The sequence below is a fragment of the Aegilops tauschii genome, chromosome 3 (genome assembly GCF_002575655.3).
Source record: "Aegilops tauschii subsp. strangulata cultivar AL8/78 chromosome 3, Aet v6.0, whole genome shotgun sequence".
NCBI classification, from domain to species: domain Eukaryota; kingdom Viridiplantae; phylum Streptophyta; class Magnoliopsida; order Poales; family Poaceae; genus Aegilops; species Aegilops tauschii.
The window spans coordinates 28,755,160-28,776,000 of record NC_053037.3 but is presented as its reverse complement, the minus strand read 5'-3'; the positions used below and the strand labels follow the sequence as shown (position 1 = coordinate 28,776,000).

At 44.1% G+C, this 20,841-nt stretch overlaps 3 pseudogenes; all 3 read left to right on the top strand.

The window, feature by feature from the left end:
* The first annotated feature begins 3,374 nt into the window (after window positions 1-3,374).
* On the top strand, window positions 3,375-5,631 carry LOC141042649 (uncharacterized; annotated as a pseudogene).
* Window positions 5,632-11,198: 5,567 nt separating this feature from the next.
* Window positions 11,199-14,791, top strand: LOC109738585 (uncharacterized; annotated as a pseudogene).
* A 288-nt stretch (window positions 14,792-15,079) lies between these two features.
* LOC109738588 (uncharacterized) lies at window positions 15,080-19,080 on the top strand (annotated as a pseudogene).
* The last annotated feature ends 1,761 nt before the right edge of the window (window positions 19,081-20,841 follow it).

Sequence of the window (20,841 nt, the reverse complement as noted above, 5' to 3'; positions counted from 1 at the left end):
AGTTCCTCAGCCGCTAGGGCTTCGGATAGTGCCTCGAGGGCTAGTGCGGCTGTCTTATTTTCGGCGCGGAGTGCTGTGTCTGGATCACTAGCGAGAGTGGTGATTCCGTTGGGCCCGGGCATCTTGAGCTTCATGTACCCGTAATGGGGTATGGCTTGGAAGATTGTAAACGCCTCCCGCCCTAATAGAGCGTGGTATCCGCTACTGAACGGGGCCACTTGGAACGTGACCTCTTCGGACCTATAATTGTCCGGCGTGCCGAACACCACATCTAGTGTGATTTTTCCTGTACAGCGCGCTTCCCGACTAGGGATTATTCCTCTAAAGGTTGTGCTGCTTCGCTCAATGCGGTTCCAGTCTATTTCCATTTTTTGAAGGGTTTCCTCATAAATGAGGTTCAATCCGCTGCCACCGTCCATGAGTACCTTGGTGAGTCGAAAGCCGTCCACTATTGGACTGAGGACCAATGCGGCTGGTGCTCGGGCTGTTCGGAATTTAGGTTCGTCACTGGCATTAAAAGTAATAGCCGTGTTACTCCATGGGTTTATTGTTGCCACGTGGTAGACTTCGGCAAGGCTGCGGAGTGTTCGTTTTCGCATATTATTTGATGCGAAAGTCTCGAAGACTGTTAATACCGTACTGGTATCCCTGGGCTGGTGCTCTGTGGCTTCTGGGGTTAGAAGATCTTCGCCACTTTTGGCCACCTGCCGGAGTATCCAACATGCTCTAAGGCTATGAGTTGGTGTGGCACCCTCTGTACTGTGAATTTTACAGGGTCCATTGAGCCATCCCTCCAGTACGGTTCCATGCCCTGTAGAGGGTTTTTGCTTTTTGGTGTTTAACCCGGGTGTCTGGCGATAATGCACCCTTTTATTTCGGACTGGGTTTGAATTCAGGGCCGGATTGTCCCAAAATTTTATTTCGGTTTTTCAGGCGCTTTCCATCGCACAGTACTTTCGTACTATGGACGCCAAGTCGGCGAAGCGTGTAATTTCGCGGCGACTTATGGCGTTTAGGATTCCCTTGTCCGTGCAATTATTGCAGAAGAATGAAATTGCGTCTTCCTCGCGGCAGTCCTTTATCCTGTTCATGACCAGGAGGAATCTGGCCCAGTAATGGTGTACTGTTTCTTCGGGCTCTTGCCTAATTTGGGATAGATCGCTTATGTTTGGGTGGGCGGGTGGAATTGAATCCGAAACCTCACCCAATCTGAGATTCAGGGGCCAAGGAGTTTCCGAAGTCAGAAGTTTGGATTCTTGGATGTTGTCCAATGAATCTAGCCCGCTGCCTGACTCTAGGTTCAGGTCTTGAGTGACGTCCTTCCCTCCGCGGGTATCCGGCTTGGAGGGACCGGGAATCCAGACATAGCTAGTCCTTAAGATAGATGAAGGGTCGCCGTATTGTTCCTCCACCACTGCAACGTGATGGGTGACCTGGGGAGAGTTAATCTCTCTCAGATCGGGTTTAGGCCCAATCTGATCGTAGTCTGTAGCGACTCCCTGGGCGGCGATGCGATCCAAGAGCTCATTTAGGGAAGAGAGCTCCATTGGATCTAACTGCTCGGCGAGTTCCGAGTTGACGTGAAGATTGCTTTTGATGACCCGAGAAGTCATCGTCGGCGCAGCGGCCGAACAGGCGGTCATAAGGAAACCACCTAGCCGGAGAGTTTGGCCGACAGCCAAAGCTCCCTTGGCAACGGTGCCGTCTTTAAAGACGGGATGAGGCATCCTTCCTGATGGCGACGACACAGCGGAACTCTCAATGAAAGCACCAATGTCGGTGTCAAAACCGGCGGATCTCGGGTAGGGGGTCCCGAACTGTGCGTCTAGGCGGATGGTAACAGGAGACGAGGGACACAATGTTTTTACCCAGATTCGGGCCCTCTCGATGGAGGTAAAACCCTACTCCTGCTTGATTAATATTGATGATATGGGTAGTACAAGAGTAGATCTACCACGAGATCAAGGAAGCTAAACCCTAGAAGCTAGCCTATGGTATGATTGTTGTTCGTCCTATGGACTAAAACCCTCCGGTTTATATAGACACCGGAGAGGGCTAGGGTTACACAAAGTCGGTTACAATGGGAGGAGATCTACATATCCGTATTGCCAAGCTTGCCTTCCACGCCAAGGAAAGTCCCATCCGGACACGGGACAAAGTCTTCAATCTTGTATCTTCATAGTCCAAAAGTCCGGCCAAAGGTTATAGTCCGGCTACCCGGACACCCCCTAATCCAGGACTCCCTCAACCACCGCGGGCCAAAGCCCAGATCACACCCTCTCCCAGGGCGAGACGGCCCCGCCGCCGCCGTCCTTGGTTGCGGCTCGAACTTGGCCGGCGCCAGCCTCCAGCGGCGGCGAGGGGTCGAAGATGTTTGTGGCCCGGTGGCGCGCTCGCGTACGCCCTCGAGTCGCCCGCGCGGTCTCTTCTTTGTGCCTTCTCTCCCCAGCGGCAAATGAAAAGCTATATCGAGAAAAATCCACAGGTAAATCACACCGTTAATCTTTGGATAGCTGTCTCCGTTCGGAAATACTTGTCGAAAAAATGGATGTACTTAGACGTATTTTAGTTCTAGATACATCTATTTTTATCCATTTCTCCGACAAGTATTTCGGGACAGAGGGAGTAGGTTATACTGCTCGACTTCAAGGGTACAATCAGCATTGATCCGTAGCAAGCGCTCAGATCCTAGAACAGTAGCACTCTTTTTTGCGATTGGGAAGGTGTCATGTGCAAGCATAGTTAAAAAAGACGCGCCTAAGCGAGTGCTTAAGCGTGCCTAGGCTCTAGGCGTTGGCAAAACGCATTGCGCATAACTATGCTTAATCTGCGCATAATTGCGCATAAGCATACGCTTTGGTCAGTAAAGCATAAGGCGGTGGCAAAACGCACAATCTACGCCCAGTGCTTTTTTGAACTATGTGTGCAGGTCCTGAAACAATGGCACTCCCATTCTCAACCTCTTCTCTCAAGATTCCAATGAGTTTTTTTAGATGGACAACATCCCGCACCGCCTTCTCAGTCATACTTCAATCAAGCAAAAAAAAGTCAATACTCCACCCCTTGTGTAACAATTTTACATTATGTAAACAAAGGACTACTGTCAAATCTGCATGAGCGCTATCGAATCATAATTTCAAACAAAAATGGCAATCATTTGCCCGTATAAGCATCAGCACGTATACATATGAAGCACAAATCTATTCACATATAAACCTGAAAATGAACTGGAGAGTAGCAATATGCAACAGGTACTAATGAATGTGAGCTCAAATATCCAATCTATGGCTAATAATCATCCAATCACAAAAAACTGAAGAAGAAAAAGTACATGAATAGAGAAGGTGAGATGCAACAGGAAGTATGGATGGGGGATGAGGGGGAGGGATGGAATGATGAGAGAGGGGAGGAGTGGAATACCTTGCTGTGTACGGAGGGCAACAGCTCTATGCAGTGCACGGAGGGCAACGGCTCAATCGGCCTTGAATGTTTCTACTCTCATCGGCCTTGACCTTGGTCCCAATAGTCTAAGTGGAGAGGTACCACCAAATCCATGTGCCGCTCTGCCTAGTCTTCGGATACTTGTATTAGCCGAGAACTTCTTTATAGGAAACATTCCTAGTTCATTCACTAATGCTTCCAATATATATGATGTTGATTTATCAATCAACCACTTCACCGGATTGGTGCCCACCACGATTGGTAGACTTACCAAACTCTCGTATTTAAATCTTGGACAAAATCAACTCCAAGCTAATAGCAAGCAAGATTGGGAGTTTTTGGACAACTTAGGTAACTGCACTGAGCTGCAGATGTTCTCCCTGAGTTGGAGTCGTCTATTGGGGCATGTACCAAGTTCACTGCGTAACCTTTCCAATCAACTCCAAAAACTATACCTAGGAGAAACTCAACTATCAGGAGATTTTCCTTCGGGCATAGCGAACCTTCGCAACCTTATTCTGTTATCATTGGGGGCTAATCACTTTACGGGTGTGGTTCCGGAGTGGATCGGGACTGTTAAAACTTTGCAACTAGTAGATTTAGGAGGAAACTACTTCACCGGGGGTATTCCATCATCCTTGTCAAACTTGTCTCAATTAGGATGGCTATATCTAGACTCAAACCAGTTCATTGGCCATATACCACCAAGCCTCGGAAACTTTCCAATGCTTCAATGTTTGGACATTTACAAAAATAATCTTAATGGTACAATTCCAATGGAGATCTTCAAAATTCCAACAATGTTCATACTTAAATTATCCTCCAACAACCTTGATGGACAACTTCCTACCAACATTGGAAATGCTAAACAACTCGTACATTTGTTACTTTCATCAAACAAGCTATCCGGATATATTCCAAACACTTTGGGTGATTGTGAAAGTTTAGAAGACATCGAGCTAGACTCGAATATTTTCAGCGGAAGTATTCCTGCTTCATTAGGCAACATAAGCGGCCTCTCAAAGTTTTGAATTTGTCTGCCAATAACTTAACTGGGTCAATACCAACATCTCTTGTCAACCTACAGCTTCTTGAGAAACTAGATTTGTCATTCAACCATCTAAATGGAGAGGTTCCAACAAAAGGGATATTTAAGAATGCAACTATTGTGTGGATTGATGCAAATCAGGGGCTTTGTGGTGGGGTACTAGAGTTACACATGCTAGCATGTTCTGTTATGCCTTTAAATTCAATTAGGCACAAGAGATCCCTGATGCTCAAAATAATTACTCCAATAGGCATCATGGTGTCACTTGCTATGGTTATATTTGTTTTATTTCATTGGAGAGGAAAACACAAGAGGAATTCCATATCACTGCCGTCATTTGCTACAACATTTCCCAAAGTTTCTTTCAACGACCTAGCCAAAGCAACACATGGATTCTCAGCGTCCAACCTAATTGGCAGAGGGAGTTATAGTTCTGTATACCTAGGAAAACTAGTGGAATATGAAAATGAGGTTGCCATAAAAGTCTTCAACCTAGAGACAAGAGGAGCGCAAAAGAGCTTCATTGCAAATTGTAATGTGTTGAGAAATGTGCGGCACCGTAATCTGGTCCACATCATAACTGCATGCTCAAGCACCACATCATCTCAGTGTAACTCGAGTCCTTCTCTGGTTGCCGTAATGGGAACGATTGGATACGCTGCTCCAGGTAATTGACTCTGAAAAAAATCATGTCACCAAATTTTTCTGCATCTATGTAAACCAATAAAAGCAAAATTAACTACTTTTTTATTCATTAATCTGTAGAATATGCAAAGGATGGTCAAGTTTCAACAGGCGCAGATGTTTACAGCTTTGGTGTCGTTCTCCTCGAGATATTCATTCGAAGAACGCCAACTGATGACATGTTTAAGGATGGACTGAACATTGTGAAGTTTACAGAGATTAGCTTCCCTGATAGGGTATTGGAGATTGTCGATCCCCAGCTGCTACAGGAAACTCAAGTGGCGTTGAGGGATAAAGGTGTCAATTGTCTGCTACCTATTCTAAACGTTGGCCTTTGCTGCACCAAGTCATCTCCAGGTGAACGCATCAACATGCAGGAGGTGTCTGCCAAGCTACATGGAATCAAGGATGCATATTTGAGAAGCAGTTCTGTTGTTTCAGTACCATCAGCTACCTGAATAAGTTGTTGTACTTGTACAATTGACGTTTATCACATATAATGTATGTAAGGACCCGGATTTACAACCAAACCCTCTGTGTGTTACTGTATCAGCCCAGGGCACTGAAAAACTGAGATGAATAGCATTTTCAAGCATCAATATTACCAAACAAACATATATTTTATTTACTACTCCCTCCGATTCATATTAATTGTCGCTGATTTAGCACAAAGTAGTACTTGTATAATCAATTAAGAAACAAGAGAAGTACTAGTCTGATGATGTGATAAGGAGAAAGGAACAACATAGTAAGTTCTGTGTGATGGTCACTCAACCGAATACAGAGTTACCAGCTATGTACTACTTAGGCCATGTTCGGATATCCATCAGATCCGTGGAATTAGAGGAGTTGCGGAGCACCTAATTTCCAACTCCAGTATTTTAGCCTACAACTCCGCCGGCTCCGTGGAGCCGAGTCTGGGAGCGGAAGGACTCCGAACACTGCCTTAGTCTGAACCCAAACAATTATATATGATGTGCTTTGCTGCCACGGTGTAGCTACTAATGTAACCTTGTCACATTTGCCAGAGAGAAGTTTGTAAGTAGATCAGCGTCCGAGAGATAGGCACCTGTACTGACGATCAAACAGACAAAGACGATCACACATTTTTTTTCAGAACTTGACACATGACAGCGAGCAAGCATCACAACAACTAGTGACTCTCTACTTATTGGGACAGCTGAGAATATCAAGAACAAATGCAAACCAGTGGCCTGCCTGTAAGGTCTGCTTCAGGCGCCGAGCAGCTTTGCGCCCTTGAAGTTCTGCGGGATCGACTGCGGCAAGAACACAGATTCAGAATATCACCCAAAGCACTCTGAACATTCAGATGCCATGCTGTATTTCTACATGCTAGAATAAAAGTTCAGTCAGAACCTGCCTGCTACATCATCAAAACAAGAGGCCTGATCACATCAATATCGAACCATCAATTGAAGAACAGGAATCAATGGAAGACCGGGGGCGCTTACCCTCTCTTTTAAAATAAAAGGAAATCAATGGAAAGAGTAGGCAAGGTTAATTAATTAATTATCGTACTTGTGCGTGGTGACTATGGACTTCAAAATATGGAGGAGGCTCGTCTGAAATGCATAACCTAAAGAGATGACTTCTCCGCTCTCTCTCTGCACAACAAAAGAGAGTCTCTAACCATTGCGGGCAGTTGTTTTGAGATGGCGCATATACCAAGTGCCCATTCTGGTTCTGGCAAAGGAATCGATGTTTCTTTTCTGCCACTTGGGTAGCCATGCATGTGAAAGCATAGTATGCATGCATCTAGCTTTGAAAAGGTACGTGGTATTCCAGACGTGATATTATATATATTCTGATCAAACCACTTGCACACTAAACGATCGAAGATGACCGGGCAGCGGCAAGCTAGTAGTATAAAGTAAGGCCGTAGTCGCGAAGGTCGATCAAACACTCCAAACTGCAAACCTTTGCACACATTATATGCTTTGTACGTCTCGCCTCTGCTCTGCAGCATCTGTAGCTTTTGAAGAAGAAGAAGAAGAAGAAGAAGAAGAAGAAGAAGAGAAGGAGGAGGATGAGGAGGAGGAAGAGGAGCAGGTACTTACGTAATTCATCCATGGAGTAATGAATACCTGCTAATTAACACATTTTTTATTAGTTTAATCACTTAAATTCCCAGTTCCTCTGCCCTGTAAGCTGTAGCAGCTGTAGCTCTTGTTCCGATCAGGGAGATAAAAGCTAGCGTGGAAGAAGACGACCAACAACCCCCAGGTGCATAAGTAATTCACACTGGAACGTTCAAGTGCATTCCATGAATTAATGAATATATCCACTACTCCCTTCGTCCAAAAGAGCTTGTCCTAACTGGGACAAGTTTTTCCAGACGGAGGGAATACTACTTTAGTGGCCTAAAACGTCTTATATTTGTTTATAGACGTAATATTATGTTACACTAGTAGAAAAAGAGGCTTCCATACGCCCCCATTAGTCTCCAAAATAATCGAACCGCGACCAAAGGGGTCTTTAGTCGCGGTTCGGAAGGAGACCCGCGACCAACTATCTGGGCCCAGCGCGCTCGGTCGACAGTTGGCGGACGGGAGGGGCTTTAGTCCCGGTTGGCCTGGCCAACCGGGACTAAAGGTCCTCAGGCTGGCCCGAAGTCCTTTAGTCGCGGTTGGCCAGACCAACCGGGACTAAAGGTTAGTCCTTTAGTCGCGGTTGGCCAGACCAACCGGGACTAAAGGTTAGTCCTTTAGTCGCGGTTGGCCAGACCAACCGGTACTAAAGGGCCCATCAAACTCTACCCCCCGGACCGCCTTTTCAGTTTTAGAAAAACCAAAAGAAAATGATGGAAATGTCAATAAAATAAAATAAAATAAGTTTCTCATGTGATATGTGGTCTAGTTGTTGGGAAAATTAACAAATATGAATTTCGACTTTATTTGCAAAATCTCTCTGGAATTTCTTAAAATGGGCATAACTTTTGCATACGAACTCGGATGAAAAAGTTTTTTATATGAAAAATCATCTATTCGAAAAGTTACATCCGAATTTAACTGGGGGAACCCTGTTAAACATTTTCAAAATCCTCAAAAACCTAACAGAAAAAAAGATACGGGGCTTTTAAGATCTGGAGAGGCAAAAAATTCAAAAATTTTCAAATTGTGGTCAAACAATGGTCAAACTAATTATTCTAGAATATTAGTGTTACTAAATAATTATTTCAGTTTTTTTTAAATTTTGGTCAAATCTGGTCAAACCGTGGTCAAACAGTGGTCAAACAATGGTCAAACTAATTATTCCAGAAATATTAGTGTTACTAAATAATTATTGTTTTTTAAAACAATAGTTTCAAACTCAAACAGTGAAATGTGTCACTTCATGCTCAAGCTAAATTCCTGAGGGTTAATAGAATTGACATCCTACTATTGTCAGGAAAACAACAAGTGCAGACTTGGAAACGAGGGAGAATAGAACCCGGAAGTTAAGCGTGCTCAGGCTGGAGTAGTGAGAGGATGGGTGACCGTCCAGGAAGTTAGATGATTTGGAATGATGAGGGGTGATTAGAGATTAGAGGATAAATTAAGCAGTGATGAGGGGTGGTGATTAGAGATTAGAGGTTAAAATAATTCAGAAATTTGAAAATAAAAAAAATAAAAAAAAATTCGCAAAAAACCTTTAGTCCCGGTTAGCCACGAGAACCGGGACTAAAGGACGGGCCTTTAGTCCCGGTTAGCCACGAGAACCGGGACTAAAGCCTTTAGTCCCGGTTCGTAAGAGGCGTGACTAAAGGGGGGGGGGGGTCTTTAGTCGCGCATATTTAGTCCCGGTTGCACAGCCGGGACTAAAGGCCCATTTTCTACCAGTGTTAGCTATATATACTATTTAAATTTCTCCTTCATCCTACTATGCATTCTTATAAAGAGTACTGGAATCTAACTCGACCAACATATGTACAACAGAACTACCCGGGCATGAAAGTTTTTTTTAACGGTCACCGGGGCGGGGGGAGAGCTTCCCCACCTGAATATATTACCACTCAAAGAGGTCGGAGAAATACATCAGTAGTATTATTACAATTTCAGCTAGAAGGGATTGCAGAGGAGAGAAAGTGTAGCCACTGCCTAGCATAGTTACTGTCCTCATGTTTTTTGAACCGGAAACCCCAGAGAGAGAAGTCTGCTACAATATTTCTTAGCGTTATTGTGGGAGAGTGGTCTTCATTCCTGAATACGAGAGCATTTCTTGAGTCCCATAGTTTCCAAGAAACTGTCAAGGCCACCGATGGCCAGATGTTGGGGTTGAGGCCTTGAATGAGCGGGTGTTGGTGAAGAGCAGTGAGGGAGGCTGGGGTAGACAGGCCCAGTCTAGACCAAACTTGTGTAGCGTAGGAGCAGGTAGAGATGAGGTGAAGAGCATCCTCATACGGGTCTTGACATCTTGGGCAAGCTGCGGATTGAGCAACATGTTTATGAAACATGTTGGCCTTCGTATTTAGCCGGTCATGAAGGAGAAGCCATGCGAAGATCTTGACTTTGATCGGAACCTTGGAAGCCCAAACAAAATCATGGTGTGGGTCGAAGGAGTCATCAGCAACAATGGAGGAGTATGCGTTCTTGGCTGAAAATGTCAGCCCATGCGTGAGGGACCGCTCGTCTGGTCGGTCCACCTGTTGGAAATCCTGCAGCAGCAACAACACACAGTCCAACTCTCGAGCAGCAGCATTACTAAGACGGCTCCGTAGGTTCGATAATAAGCTGGTTTGCCAAACTGTAGCCACTAGAACCTTGTCATCAATGGAGTGTGAGAAAAGGTGGGGGAAAACTCTTTGTAGAGGTGAATCAAGAATCCATTTGTCTAGCCAAAAAAAGGTAGAGAGGCCATTGTATGTGATCACAAAGGAGTGCTCAATTAGGAGAGGGAGGTTTTTTTTATTATTTTCCAAAGAAAGGAGGGCCTAGGGTTTTTTGTTGCAATGCCAAGAGGATATTGGTGATGATACCACTGTGTCCAAGGGATGTTCGGGTGTTGCAAAATTTTGAAGGAAAATTTCATAAGCAAGCAGCAGTTCTGAATTTCTAGATTTTTAATGCCTAGACCACCAAGTTCTTTAGGTTTGCAAACGTTTTTCCATGCAACCAGACACTTCGCACCCGTGCAAGTTTCCTCGTTGGACCAGAAGAAGGCTCTTCGGATGGCGTCAAGCTTAACAAGGATAGACTTAGGGAGCCGGAAGACGGACATGAAATAAATAGTTAAAGAATCTAGGACCGAGGTCAGCAAAGTTAGTCTTGCTCCTCGGGAGAGCAGGCGCGCTACCCAGCCCAAGAGGAATTTTCGAAAGCTATCTAAGATAGGGTCGAAAGCTGAGAAGGGTAGTTTGGTAGGGGAGAGTGGGAGGCCTAGGTAGATTAACGGGAAGGAGGAGAAATTACATCCAAGAGTTGCAGCGATGTTATTTTGGGTGGGGGTATCCATGGCAATGGTGAGAAGCGAAGTTTTTTGGAAGTTGATAACTAGGCCAGTCGCTAGGGCGAAATCGTGCAGTGTGTTTTTGAGGATTGTAGTTGCGGCGGTGCTAGCAGTAGCAATAATAAGTGTGTCGTCAGCATATTGAAGGGTTGCTGGTGGTTCATTCGACCAGAGGGGGTGACATAATTCGTTCTGCCGGAACGCCTGGGCGATCAGTCTTTGAAGGACATCTGCTACAATAATGAACAAGTAAGGCGAGAAGGGATCACCTTGTCGAAGGCCACTTCTGCATTGGATCCAGGACCCCGGATTGCCGTTTAGGAGAATAGCCATTTTGCCAGTATGAAGAATGTTTTGTACCCATGCACACAAGGTTGGAGGGAAACCCCTTGCTTGTAAGATAGATATAACAGAGGACCAACAGATGGAGTCGAAGGCTTTTCTGAAGTCAAGCTTGATGACCATGGTGGGGGCTTTTCTTGTGTGGCAAGCGCTGAGGATGTCGGCTGCATAAATAAAATTTTCGGCAATGTTGCGACCATGGAGGAACCCTGTTTGGTCGTAGTGAACCTTGCCGGGCATGAAAGTTACTATAGTCGGACAGTTATTTCTCTTGGTATTGGTGACTTTCAGTGCACATGATGTGGTCATTGTCTGCAGCTCCTCCTTGCATGGAAACAACGAGACAGATCGGTTATCACTGCTTGGATTCAAGGACGCAATCAGTCTCGACCCGCGGCAAGCCCTGATGTCCTGGAATGAGAGCACCCACTTTTGCAATTGGGAAGGTGTCACATTCAGTGTGAAGGCTCCACCTCGTGTCACTTCTCTAGACCTTACAGGTCGAGATTTGGTAGGACACATTTCTTCTTCACTTGGGAACCTAACATTCCTTCATTCTCTATCCTTGACGGAGAACCTACTCACCGGAGAGATCGCACCCATGCTCGGCCACCTGAATCACCTCCAAACGCTCCTCTTGAATAATAACACGCTGTAGGGAACAGTGCCAAGTTTCGCAAACTGCTCAAAGCTCAAGGTACTTAATCTTAGAACTAACAATCTAGTTGGCCAACTTCCCACCGATTTGCCTCATCACCTTGAGGTGTTGAGGATTTCTTCTAATAAACTTACTGGTACCATCCCAGCTTCTCTTGCCAATATCACAACATTAACCGCCATTTATTGTGAGTATAATCACATCAAGGGAAATATCCCAAGTGAGTTTGCACAATTTTCAAGCTTGCAGTACCTGTCTATGGGTGTTAATCAGTTGTCGGGCCGGTTTCCACAAGCCATCTTGAATATTTCTACTCTTATCGGCCTTGGCCTTGGTCTCAATGGTCTAAGTGGAGAGGTACCACCAAATCTTTGTTCCTCTCTACCTAACCTCCAGATACTCTTATTAGGTGGAAACTTCTTTCTAGGGCGCATTCTTAGTTCATTCACTAATTCTTCCAATCTACACCGCATTGATTTGTCGAGTAACAACTTCACCGGATTGGTACCCAACACGATTGGCAAACTTACCAAACTCTCGTAGTTGAATCTTGAACTGAATCAACTCCAAGCACACGTCAGGGAAGATTGGGAGTTTTTGGACAGCTTAGGCAACTGCACGGAGCTACGAAGTTTCTCCATGAGTATGAATCATCTATCAGGGAATATACCAAGTTCATTAGGCAACCTTTCCAATCAACTCCAGTATCTATACTTGGAAGACAATCAACTATCAGGAGATTTTCCTTCTGGTATAGCAAACTTTTGCAACCTAACTGTTGTAGCATTGGGGGGAAATAACTTTACAGGTGTGGTTCCGTGGATTGGGACTCTCAAAAATTTACAGCAAATTGTATTAGAGAGAAACTTCTTTACAGGGGCCATCCCCTCGTCCTTGTCAAACTTGTCTCAGCTAGGAGGGTTCTTTCTACACTCGAACCAGTTCTTTGGTCACATACCAGCAAGCATTGGAGACTTTCCAATGCTTCAATATTTGGACATTTCCAACAACAATCTTCAAGGCTCAGTTCCAGTGGAGATCTTCAGAATCCCATCAATGATAGGAATTGAATTGTCATTCAACAACCTTGATGAACAACTTTCCAATGACATTGGCAATTCCAAACAACTCATATATTTTTAACTTTCTTCAAATAAGTTATCTGGAGATATTCCAAAGACACTAGGTGATTGTGAAAGCTTAGAAGAAATTCAGTTAGGCTCGAATTTTTTCAGCGGAAGTATTCCCACTTCATTAGGAAAGATAAGCAACCTCAAAGTTTTGAATTTTTCTGCCAATAACTTAACTGGGTCAATACCGACATCTCTTGGAAACCTACAGCTTCTTGAGAAACTAGATTTGTCATTCAACTAACTTCATGGTGTGATTCCAACAAAAGGGATCTTCAATAATGCAAGTGCCGTGCGGATTGACGGAAATCAGGGGCTTTGTGGTGGGGTACTGGAGTTACATATGCTAGCATGTTCTGTGATGCCTTCAAATTCAACTGGGCACAAGGAATCTTTAGTGCTTAAAGTAGTTATCCCAATAGCTAGTTTGGTGTCACTTGCTATGGTCATATTTGGCTTATTGCTCTCGAGAGGAAAGCACAAGAGCAAATCTTTATCTCTACCATCATTTGTTACAAAATTCCCCCAAGTTTCTTTCAATGATCTAGCCAGAGCAACAGAGGTATTCTCAACGTCCAACCTAATTGGCAAAGGGAGTTACGGTTCTGTATATAAAGGGAAACTAGTTCATGATGAAAAAGAGGTTGCTGTGAAAGTGTTCAACCTAGAGACAAGAGGGGCACACAAGAGCTTCATTGCAGAATGTAATATGTTGAGAAATGTGAGACACCGCAATCTAGTCCCTATCCTGACTGCATGCTCTACCATTGATTCTAGTGGCAATGATTTCAAGGCTCTAGTGTATGAGCTCATGCCACGAGGAGACTTACATAAACTACTATACTCAACTGGACAGTATGAAAGCTCTTCAGATTTGATCCTCATTGCGATGGCTCAAAGGGTAAGTATTGTGGTGGACGTAGCGGATGCACTGGAGTATGTACACCATAACAACCAAGAAACAATGATTCATTGTGATTTGAAGCCTAGCAACATTCTTTTGGATGACAGTATGACAGCTCATGTTGGAGACTTTGGCCTGGCAAGATTCAAAGTTGGTTCCACAATGTCATCTCTTGGTAACTCCAACTATTTTTCTGTTGCAGTCATGGGGACAATTGGATATGCCGCTCCAGGTAACGGTCTTTTTTTTAGTGTGAAATTGTTACATTTTCCCGCATCTATGCTAAGCAGTGAAAGCAAAATAACTCCACTCTTTTCATTCTTTAGAATATGCGGGGGCGGTCAAGTTTCAACCGCCGCGGATGTTTACAGCTTTGGTGTTGTTCTCCTCGAGATATTCATTCGAAGAAGGCCTACTGATGACATATTTAAGGATGGACTCAACATTGTGAAGTTTATAGAGGCCAGCTTCCCCGGTAGGGTATCAGAGATTGTTGACCCCCAACTGCTACAGGAGTTGGAGGAAACTCCAATGGCCTTGAAGGAAAAATGTGTAGAATGTCTTTTGTCTATGATAAAGGTTGGCCTTTCTTGCACCAAGCCATCTCCCGATGATCGTATCAACATGCAGGAGGTGGCTGCCAAGCTACATGGAATCAAGGATGATTATCCCAATTCTGTTGCTTTGGTAGCATTAGCTAACTGAATAGACAAATTGTTGTATAATTGGCTTTTATCACATATCGTGCATGTAAGGAGTATTGGCTACCTGAACAAGCAAGTCCAGAGATTCAGAGGAAAAGGAACAATCTGAACTTACCCCGCAAAATAAAACCTCTGGACTTGAGAGGTTCTGTTCTATTTCTACTTAACTTAATCACTAAAACATGTTGCTCCCAACATCAGTAAAATCTGGAGAGTACAAGCTAGAACTAGAAAGTTCAGTCATAGCCTGCTACTTAATCACTAAAAGACCTTTCCGAAAGAAAAAAAAACTTAAAGTCACTGAAATGCAAAGGGACTTGGGACTTCATCGTTTCCAATCCTTATTTTTGTGTTACTGAAGGGATTAGATTTGATCGACATCGTATCAATGGAAGAGGTTAATTAATTAGGTTACACACTCAGCCATTAACTAGTCGTGGGCTTCCTCACGTTGTCCGGTGGGACCTTTTCCTGCATTTAAAAAAAAATCTATTGCCTTGCTGGCCCGGGCTATGGGTGGGTTCGGGCCAACCAAACAAATATGTTAATCTGAAAATTAGTGCGCCTTTACTTCAAAAAAAGAGGATTAGTGCATCTAACACCACAATTTGTGATGATTAACACTCACAGTGGACTGGTGACCAGGCACGTAATAACGACGTCGCGCCTATAAAAGGAAGGCCACAGTGGCGGAGGTAGATCAAACACTCCACAGTCCAGACTCCAAATTAACCCATACACACATATGCTTGGTTTCTCTCTTGTTCGCCTCTGTCCTCCGGCGGTTGTAGCTCTTGTGTCTCGGCCCGGAAAGGAGGATCTAGAGTATCAGTATATACAGAAGAAGAAGGAATCCTCAGGTAATTAATACTAGCAGCATATCTATTACTTATTATTAACTATTTAGTCTAAAATCCGCCTTGTTTTTATGCATGCATATGTAGTGAATAGTACTGAAGATCTGACTTGACCAAGATACATTCATAGCCACCCGGCCATGAAAGCTGCCAGGTTACTTCTGTGGGTGTTGGCGGCTTGCAGTGCACATGTCGTCATCTGCAACACCTCCATCTCGTACGGAAACGAGATGGATCGGTTATCGCTGCTTGCATTCAAGGATGCAATCAGTCTCGATCCACAACAAACCTTCATGTCCTGGAACCATAGCACTCACTTCTGCAATTGGGAAGGTGTCCTATGCAGGGTCAAGGCTCCACATCGTGTCACTTCTCTAAACCTGACAAGTCGAGGTTTGGTAGGGCACATCTCTCCTTCACTTGGAAACCTAACATTCATGCGGTCTTTGGCCCTCACAGGGAACACACTCGCCGGGGAGATCCCACCCTTGCTTGGTCACCTGCATCGCCTCCAAACCCTCCTCTTGAATAGTAACACGCTACAAGGAAGGGTGCCAACTTTCGCTAACTGCTCAAAGCTCAAGGTGATGGATGTTTCGAAAAACAATCTAGTAGGCCATCTCCATGCCAACTTGCCTCTTCACTTGCAAGTGTTGCACGTTTGGTCTAATAACCTTACTGGCACAATCCCAGCTACTCTTGCCAATATCACAACATTAACCCAAATTAACTGCCAAGATAATCACATCAAGGGAAATATCCCAAGTGAGTTTGCACATTTGTCTAGCTTGCAGCACCTGTCTGCCAGTGCTAATCAGCTGTCAGGAAGATTTCCACAAGCCATCTTGAATCTTTCTACCCTTACCATCCTCAAACTTGCTGCCAATGGTCTAAGTGGAGAGGTTCCACCAAATCTCTTTACCTCTCTTCCCAATCTCCAGATACTTTTCTTAGGTGGCAACTTATTTTTAGGGCACCTTCCTAGTTCATTCACCAATGCTTCCAATATACAAGCTCTCGATTTGTCAAGAAACAACTTCACAGGATTGATGCCCACCACGATTGGAAAACTTACCAAACTCTTGAGTTTGAATCTTGAAAATAATGAACTCCAAGCACACAACAGAGAAGATTGGGAGTTTTTGAATAGCTTAGGCAACTGCACGGAGCTACAAATGTTTTCCATGGGTTATAATCATCTATCAGGGCATGTACCGAGTTCATTAGGTAACCTTTCAAGTCAACTCCAGGAATTATACTTGACAAACAATCAACTATCAGGAGATTTTCCATCTGGCATAGCAAACCTTCACAACCTGATTTTTGTAGCATTGGGACGAAATAACTTTACAGGTGTGGTTCCTATGTGGATTGGAACTCTCAAAGCTATGCAGGTAATAGGCTTATTCAAAAACTTCTTTGCGGGGCCCTCCCATCATCTTTGTCAAACTTGACTCAATTGGGAGCTCTCTACCTACGCTCGAACCAGTTCACTGGTCACATACCATCAAGCTTTGGAAACTTTCCAATGCTTCAAATATTGGACATTTCCCGCAATGAACTCCATGGCAAGGTTCCAATGGAGATCTTTAGAATCCCAACAATAGTTGGAATTGATTTATCATTCAATAGCCTTGATGGGCAACTTCCTACCGACATTGGAAATGCCAAACAACTCGTGAGATTGAGAGTTTCATCAAATAAACTATCCGGAGATATTCCAAACACTTTGGGTGATTGTGAAAGCTTAGAAGGCATTGAGTTAGATTCAAATATTTTCAGCGGAAGCATTCCCACATCATTAGCCAAGATAAGCAGCCTCAAAGTTTTGAATTTGTCTACCAATAACTTAACTGGGTCAATACCAGCATCTCTTGGCAACCTGGAACTTCTTGAGGACCTAGATTTGTCATTCAACCATCTTAATGGAGAGGTTCCAACAAAAGGGATCTTCAGTAATGCAACTGCCTTGAGGATTAACGGAAATCAAGGGCTTTGTGGCGGGGTAAAGGAGTTACACATACTAGCTTGTTCTGTTGTGCCTTCAAATTCAACTAGGCACAAGGAATCTTTAGTGCTCAAAGTGGTCATCCCGATAGCATGTGTTGTGTCACTTTCTATAGTCATATTTGGTTATTTGCTATGCATAAGAAAACACAATAGCAAATCTATATCACTGCCATCATTTTCTACAAAATTCCCGAAAGTTTCTTTCAACGACCTAACCAGAGCAACAGAGGGGTTCTCGACACCTAATTTGATTGGTAGAGGGAGATACAGTTCTGTATACCAAGGAAAACTAGTTGAAGACCAAAATGAGGTTGCCATAAAAGTCTTCAACCTAGAGATAAGAGGAGCACACAAGAGCTTCATTGCGGAATGTACTGCATTGAGAAATGTGCGGCATCGCAATCTTGTCCCTATTCTAACTGCATGCTCAAGCATTGATTCTAAGGGCAATGATTTCAAGGCCCTGGTGTATGAGCTCATGCCACGAGGAGACTTGCATAAACTACTATACTCAACTCAAGACCGTGAATGCTCTTCATATTTGAACCTCATTATGATGGCTCAAAGGATAAGGATTGTGGTGGACGTGGCGGATGCACTCGAGTATCTACACCATAATAACCAAGAAACAATGATTCACTGTGATCTGAAGCCTAGCAACATTCTTTTGGATGACAATATGACAGCTCATGTTGGAGACTTTGGCCTGGCAAGATTCAAAGTTGGTTCCACAATGTCATCTCTTGGTAACTCCAACTCTTCTTCTGTTGCAGTAATGGGGACGATTGGATACGCCGCTCCAGGTAATGGTCTTTTTTTTCTAGTCTGAAGTTGGTACATTATTTTTTCTGCATCTATGTTAAGCAGCGAAAGCGAAATAACTCCACTCTTTTCATTCTTTAGAATATGCTGGGGGCGGTCAAGTTTCAACTGCCGCGGATGTTTACAGCTTTGGTGTTGTTCTCCTCGAGATATTTGTTCGAAGAAGGCCAACGGATGACATGTTTAAGGATGGACTCAACATTGTGAACTTTATAGAGGCCAGCTTCCCCGGTAGGGTATTGGAGATTGTCGACCCCCAACTGCTACAGGAGTTGGAGGAAACTCCAATGGCCTTGAAGGAAAAATGTTCAGAATGTCTTTTGTCTATGCTAAAGGTTGGCCTTTCTTGCACCAAGCCATCTCCCGGTGATCGTATCAACATGCAGGAGGTGGCTGCCAAGCTACATGGAATCAATGATGCTTACCTCAATGGTAACTGAAAGACAAGTTGTTGTATAATTGCTTTTATCACATATCGTCTATGTAAGAAGTATTAGCTACCTGAACAAGTTAGTTTTTATAGTTGGTGTTTGTCACATAGCGTGTGTGTAACGGGCCCGTATTTATAAATCGACACGTTGTCGGTGTTACTGCATCAGCTTATATGGTGAACAAGGAAAAATGAATAGCATTCCCAGGCATCAATTGAAGGAGTTCAGAGTTTATTTTGTTTCCGTTGTAGTCGCCGTTTTCTGCACTTCATTATTTATATATGGTCCATAGGCCACAGATCTTTTTTTTTTTGGCCACACTTATCGCTTCGACTTTGGCACCCATACTGTGGTGACAAACCACACATCGTGGAAGCTTTATCTGTGGCAAAACTACCCTTCAAATAAGGATGTCTGACAGGCTGACACTATCCGAGCATGGCAACAAATCTACCTACAGAGCAAAACAGAGGACCATTTGTCTATCGAACGAACCTTTGAAAGAAGTCCTTTCCCTGCCACAAGTGCCCCTTCCAAGTTGGCATTTGTTAAATTTACCTATAGAACGGAATAAAGGAGATTGATGTAAAACCACATCCGGTAATTCAGGGGCTATGCTAATCATCAGCTATGAAGATGAAGAACAAATGCAAATCTGTAGGCTCCCTCTGAGGACTGCTTTTCAAAGGAGCCGGGCCGAGCAGCTTCGCGCCTTTGGAGTATAGAATGCAGCAAGAACACAGATTCATGAATATTTCTTGCGGTTTCACCTTTGATGTTGGCCTGCCGCAGTATATAGACTGCAGCAACAACACAGGTTCAGAAAAACACACTGAACATTCAGTAGGAGTACTTGCTGCATTATATTCAGAAAGATCAGTACGCTGCAGCAGGAAGCCAGGAACACAGATTCAGAAAGTATAGTTGTATTTCTACAGCACGAAACAAAGGAGAATGATGTAAAACCATATCCAGTAATTCAGGGAGTATGCTAATCATCAGTTGTGAATTATAAAATATGCTCCAGTGAGAGTCCAATTTGGTCTCTCTGGAGGTACTAGTTTGACACTTGATGGTTGGTCAGAAAGAAACAGAACAATAAGTTTTGTGTGATGATCACTGATTTGTACCAAAAATAGACCAGCACAACACAAGCATGTTGTTACTTCTTATTCTGAACCTAAACAATTAAAATAAGCTTGTATTCTATATATAAATACTAATGTACCGCTATCACATTTGCCCGCTAGAAGTCGGCGTTTGGAAGGTTGACATCGGAGAGATCAGCACCTACATTCAGCATCGAACAGTAAATAACGATCACCTATATGTTGTCTCAGAACTTGACACTTGACAGTGGGCAAGCATCACTACAAAATTGTCTGGTTTTCTGTCTACTGCTGGCTTGAATCCCTGAGGAGAGGAGATGAAGAAGAAATGCAAATCAGTATGCTGCAGCAGGAACACAGATTCAGAAAACACCGAAAACACGCCGAACATTCAGTACTACTGTCGTGTTTCTACAAGCTAGAAAGCTGAGTCAGAGCCTCGCCGTAAGAGACTTGATCACATCAGTTGAAGTGTAGGAATCAATGGAAATTCTACAAGCTAATTTTATACAGTGACGAGATGGAGGGGAATAATGGGTCCTGGGCCTGGGCTCGCCCCGGGGAAGGCCGCCGCTGTTCTCCCTGCCCCTGCCTCCAAGCTCGCAGTCCGAGCGGATCTCGTGGGGCAGCGATGGGGAAGGCTACGAGGTTGTGGTGCGAGAGTCGCCGCCGTTGTGGCCCGTCGCTTCCCTTCGCGCCCTGGATCCGGCGACTTACCAGATCCCGCCCTGCTGCTTTCCATGCCGTTGCAGCGCCCGCTGTCCGTGGATGTCGGGGGTTGCTGCTACAGGACTCAAGATGGTAACGGGGACGAAATCCATCGGGTTTTGCTTGTCCAAACCCTACGTACGGTGTTAGCGTGGGTGTTATGGTGTGAGCTCTGGGTGTTGTATAGTACGGTTTTGTGGTTTCGTACCGCATGAAAACAAACCGGATCAAAGATTTACAGTACTATAATACGTACGTTCTAGTTAAATACAGTGATGATGTTGCTGGTGCGGTCATCTCGAGATTTCGATGATTTGGCTTGAATTAGGAGCGTCGGCAGCAGCTAGCAGTATTTCTTACATTCTCGTCAGTAGCCTGGATGCTATAGTGATGTTGTGACCAGGATGCCTGCTTCGAACACTCCCAATTTCGTCATAATGAATGCTTAAGCTTCCTACAGTAGCTTTTATTTACATGATCTACATAATGGTGGCGATCTGCATAATACAAGATTTCTAGGCTGAATAGAAAAGGCAAACTGAAAATGT